This window comes from Leucoraja erinacea, chromosome 31 (assembly GCF_028641065.1).
Source record: "Leucoraja erinacea ecotype New England chromosome 31, Leri_hhj_1, whole genome shotgun sequence".
NCBI lineage: Eukaryota > Metazoa > Chordata > Chondrichthyes > Rajiformes > Rajidae > Leucoraja > Leucoraja erinaceus.
In genome coordinates, this window is record NC_073407.1 from 17,102,757 (window position 1) to 17,108,759 (window position 6,003).

Consider the following 6,003-nt stretch of genomic DNA (forward strand, 5'->3'; position numbering starts at 1 on the left):
CTATGGATCTATGGCTGGCTTTTTTAAATTTCCTGTCATTCTGTTCCCAAGCTGAGGTCTGATGTAAGATGGCTTGATGTGGATTGTGTGGCTGTGGGTTAAAGAAAAAACATGAGGTTGTGTGGGAGTTGAGAGTAAGTGAGAACATAGAACAGTGGAGCACAGGAAGTGCCCCTCAGCCTACAATGTCTGTGCCAAACATGATGTCATGTTATACTGCACGTGATCCATATCCCTCCACTCCCTGCACATCCACATTCCTCTTAAACACTGTTGTAGTATCTGCCTCCACCACCATCCCTGGCATTGCGTTCCAGGCACCCACCACTTTCTGTGTAAATTATAACTTGCACTGCACATCTTCCTCCAAGGTGGAGTCCAGCAGATGCGAGGAAACGGTTGGTAGACATAAAAGCTGGAGAAACTCAGCGGGTGAGGCAGCATCTATGGAGCGAAGGAAATAGGCAACGTTACGGGCCGAAACCCTTCTTCATGACCGGCTACAAGCCAAAATATGGGGCATTCTCTGCATTATATACCTTCACCAGATGAGTTTAACGCCTTTAATGCCCATTTTGAACAGGGCAAACAAAGTTCCACCAAGGCACGTCCCCCACTGGTTCTGTCCCATTCATCGCAGTAGCAGAAGTCAGATGAGTCGGTTCGGTGAGGGTGATCCTTTGAAAAACAGTCCCTGCATGAAAAGCATGGAGTCCCTGAATAGTTTCTAAAGTTGCCCGACAACTGACCCCAGTCTGGATTAACATCTCAACCTCTCACTTCAATAGTCTACTGTTCTCAACTGCTTCAAGGAAATCCCCATCATTCCAGTCCCAAAGAAAACTAACATAACCAGTCTCGATGACAACCGCCCGATAACTAACTTTGAAAGATTGGTTGTGGCTTCCATCTGCAGCCAGATTATCAACAATGTTGAGGTGAAATGCTGGAAAGGTGCTGATGAATACAGCTAAAGCACTTTGTGTCATGGTGCCAGGGCAACAACCAAGCCCTTAATGTCAACAAAACCAAAGGGTTGGTTAGTGCCCTGTTGTTAGTGAGGTGTGAACACAACCCTGTCCTCATCATCATAGCTGCTTAGAGATGGCCAACAGCATCATGTTCTTAGCCATTTGTTTCACCAGCAACCTAACCTGTCACTTCACACTGACATGATGATTGAGAAATGCATCGGCATATTTACTTTTTCTCGGAGTCTAAGATGATTCTGCATGTCTGCAAGGATTGTGTCAGATGTGCTATAGAAGGTATTCCTGATGAGATGCATCTCTGCCTGGCCTGGCAACTACTCCTCTCTTGACCGCCTGAACCTGCCGAGAGTGGTGGTCACAGCCCAGTCCATCACAGGCTCATCATTTCCTTCCATCCAGTCCATCTTCATGGCGCGCTGCATCGAACAGGCTGGAAGTATCGTCAAGGAGCCTGGCACCCTGGCCATTCACCTGCATCTCAGGAGCCCAGGTCCTGTTTCTGGTTGCCTACAGCTAACAAATATGCTTGAAGCGTGACTGGGGACTTGAAGGTGGAGTTTAGCAGTGACTAATATGGGGTTCAGATCATCCAAAACAAATATTTAACTGTCCAGCAGATGGAGCCTCACTCCAGATGTAAACGGAATAAAAATGTCAGTTTTTTAAGCAACTACTTACAATTGCTGAATCTGTGGAATTCGCTGCCACAGAAGGCAGTGGAGGCCAATTCAAAGAATGTTTTCAAGAGAGAGTTAGATTTAGCTCTTAGTGATTAAAGGAATCAGTGATATGGTGAAAAAACAGGAACGGGGTACTGATTTCAGATGATCAGCCATGACCATATTGAATGGTGGTGCTGGCTCAAAGGGCCGAATGGCCTACTACTGCCGCCCACATTAATCATGAACCTGTCTATCTCTGCCTTTCAAAATATCCTGTGCTTGAAGCGACTGACGTAGCAAAATGCTGTCAGTTTAACAACAAACACAATCAGATTGCAGCGGCTTTAGAAGGGGCTGGTAAAGTAGGGCAAATCCATGCAGGGCACCATCTGTTTGTGTAAATGCAGCAGTCATTTTAAAACAAGCATTAAAGCTCCGTGGTGGAAGTTTGTAATCCCTCTCAGACTGAACAGACGGAGCACAAATGTCAAAATCGTCTCTGTGGCGGGAACCTGGATTTCACAGTGGATCGATACTGCGCTGGAATATCATGCAACATGTCACGTTGGATCACAGGGTTCAACAAGATAAATATGCAGCGTTCTGACAGTGGCGATGTGAAGGCCGTTGAAGCAATAGACTAATGTTTTACAGATGAAGGACGATAATGTCATTCCTCATACACACCATGAAGATTCAGAATTGAATGTTATAGAGTGACACAGGGGGTGGGAGACTGCAACCGTCACGTTGGTCCGCCCTGTTTCGACGAATGCAATTAACTTGGCGTGCACAATCAAGTAAGATCAAATAGAACAAGTTGTCCTACAACTTTAGGCTGTGCACGCCATACGCAAGAAGGAGAAAAGTGACACAGCATGGAACCATCGGCCCAACTCATCCATGCTGACCAAGAGGCCATCATCTAAGCTTATTCCATTTGCACCCGTTTGGCCCATATCCCTCTAAATCTTTCCCAACCATGTATCTGGCTGAGTGTTTAGTTTTATTTTAGGGATTCAGCGTGGAAACAGCCCTTCAGCACACTGAGTCCAATCTGACCATTGATCACCCGTATACTAGTTCAATGTTCTCCCACTTTCGCATCCGACATACTAGGGACAATTTACAGTGGCCCATTAACCTACAAACATGTACATCTTTGGAATGTGGGAGGAAACCGACATGGTCACAGGGAGAACGTACAAACTCCACATCGACAGCACCCATGGTCGTGATCAAACCCGGATCTCTGGCGCTGTGAGGCAGCAGCTCTACCGCTGCGCCACTGTGCAGCCCTGTCTTTTAAATGCTGTTATTGTACCTACCTCAACTACCTCCTCAGGCAGCTCGTTCCATATAGCCCTCATCATCAGTGAAAAGGTTACTCATTAACTTCCTATACATGTTGCAAGTGCTCTGTATATTGGCAACATTGCACAGAAGTGCATGCTGTAAGTGGTGCATTGCAGCCAACATTGCACAGCAACACATGTTGCAAGTGCATGTGCAGTCAATGCTGTGCAGTAGCGCATGTTGCAGTTGGTGCTGCGCATGCTCAGCGGGCGTAGGATCTGAAAGATCTCACATGCAACCCCCCAGCAAAAACCTCCCATAAATTACCAGGAGCTCTCGATAACAAACAGAACATTTCCAGGGATGCTGAGTGCCCTGACGTTTAACAGAGTAAGGTGAGATCTGATGGAAGTTTTCAAAATAATGGAAGATCAGTTAGCAGAACATTATTTCTGATGCTCTAGGGCCCTCAGAGTTGATTATTTAAACATGGGAGTCAGTATGTTCAATATTCTGAAGGAAATGTAATCATGATGAATTGTTCTCTGAAAGGAAGGGATCAGATTGGAGAGATACAGGTTTAGAGAGAAGCGGTGAAGAGTAAGAAGGAAAGATTTCACCCAGATGTAGCTATTACTTGAGCCGTGATGAGAAAATAAGCCATAAATTCAGTAGTTAATCAGGAAGAAGCATCCAGTGAGTAGACTGGAGTAACTCATCAGGACAGGCAGCATCTCTGGAGATGGGTGGGTGATGTTTGAATGGGTGACGTTTCAGGTCGAGACCTTTCTTCAGACTGATGAGTGTGAGTGGTGAGTATAAAGATGGGAGGGTTGATGCTCAGTATGGACATGATGGGCCTGATTCCTTGGTGTATTCCTCTATGAGAATCTGGAGCAGACTGATCACCCAGGGCCTGGTGTGCTTGAGGAGCTTTGGTTCATGTTCATAAGTTCTAGGAGCAGAATCAGGCCATTTGGCCCATCCAGTCGACTCCGCCATTCAATCATGACTGATCTATCTTTCCCCCTCAACCCCATTCTCCTGCCTTCGCCCCATGACCCCTGTTACCCTGACACATCTTTGGTGGAGAGGAGGATATCAGTCTACTCCAGCTCTTGTCTGCATTCTTCTGTGTCTGCATGTTCTCCATTTTGCTTTCTGATTTGACATTGCATTCGCCCACATGTTTTATTCCTTCCACCGTTTTATTTTTTTAATTATTTAATCTTATTGACCGTGGAGACACATTAGGCCTTCTTCATTAATCAAGGTACCCTTTTGTTCCTCGCAGAGTTTGATTAGCTTCCAGCAATGTTGTTGGCAAAAAATTACTCACAGCTTATTCGCCTGAATAAATCTAAGTTGGAAGATACACCAGGGGCTGCAATTAAATTTCTTCCTCATAGACCCTGGTTGTACTGACAAGATGCGGCACAGTTCATAACATGGAACATAGAACAGTACAGGATAGGACAAGGCTCATCTGCCCACAACGTCTATGTCAAACCTAATGCGAGGATATACTAATCTAATCTGCCAGATGGTGATCCTTATTCCTCCATTCCCAGCGTGTCCACATGTCTATCTGAAAGCCTCTTAAATACCAATAACCTATCTGCTTCCACCACCCCTTCTGGTAGCACGTTTCATTCACTCACCACTCTCCATGTAAAACACTTGTCCGCACATCTGCTTTAAACTTTGCCCCCCTCCCCCCTCATCTAAAGGCCATGCCCTGTAGTCATTGACTGGGGAAAGGCTTCTGACTGTCTACACCTTTCAATGCCTCTGACAATGTTATCACGTCTCCACCTAGCCCTCAATATTCCAGAGAAAACAATCTAAGCTTCTCCGACCTTCCCTTACAGCTAGTACTCTCTGATCCTGGTAAATTGCTGCTGCACTTTGTCAAGCAATCCGAAATGATGTGGGGAAGACAAGCTTTTGAAGCTGCAGGCCGAGCAACATGATGCGCTGCTCATTCAAGCAAACGCAAACGCTAACTATCGTTAAGAGGATCTTCAATCCGAGCTGTTACTCAGAGCCGTCAACCTCGTCCTGCCTCTTACCTCCACCATCAGCTCAAATTGTACTGGGACCACAGGAAAAGGCTCCTTGCTGATGTCTATGCTCGACAGAAGCTTTCTCTGAAACATCTTCATTGTATCCTAACAACATACTCCTTTGCTTTCTTCTCTTTTGTAAGCTCCCCTTTCTCAAAACAGATGAACAAACAAGAAAAGTTGAAGACATGAAGGCAGATGCTGGATTCTTGAGCAAAACACAAACTGCTGGATGAACTCGCCTGGTCAGTGGAGGGAAATGGACAGACGACATTTCAGGTCAGGACCATTCCTCAAACTGCAACAAAGATGCCATCCAGCTCTCCAATTCACCACGCAAATATAACGACAATTGTTTAATGCTGTATTTTCGCACAGTGCAGACAAATTCTGACAGCAATTTTATTGATTCACAGAGTTACACGGGGTGGGAAATTGTAACCTTCACATGGTCCATCCTGTTTCGACCCGACGTGCACAAACAAATAGATAAAATAGAACATGTTGACCTACAACTTTGGGCTGTGCACACCGTACGCAAGAAGAAGATAGAGTTACACAACATGGAAACTGACCCTTCATCCCATGCTGACCAAGATGCCTATATTACAAGCAGTATTTTGCTGATGCTACTGTCTCTAGTTTGTTGCTTAATTAGGTCATTGCTAAATGTTGCTGAATAGTGATAGCTCTTGCTGTTATGCATAGCTTTTCTAACAAAATAATTGTATCAGTAAAAAGAAAGATGCCTACCTACACTAATTGCACGTGCCTGCATTTGGCCCTTATCCCACAAAACCTTTCCTATTTATGTTCCTGTCCACATGTCCTTTAAACTTTCTAAGTGCAAGTGCCTCAACTATTCCCTACAGCAGCTCATTCCGTAAACCCACCGCCTTCTCTATGGAAATCTTTCCACCCACATCCCCTGCACCTGCATTTGGTCTGTAGCCTTCTAAGTGCTAACAGTTCAGGCGCTTATCTTGA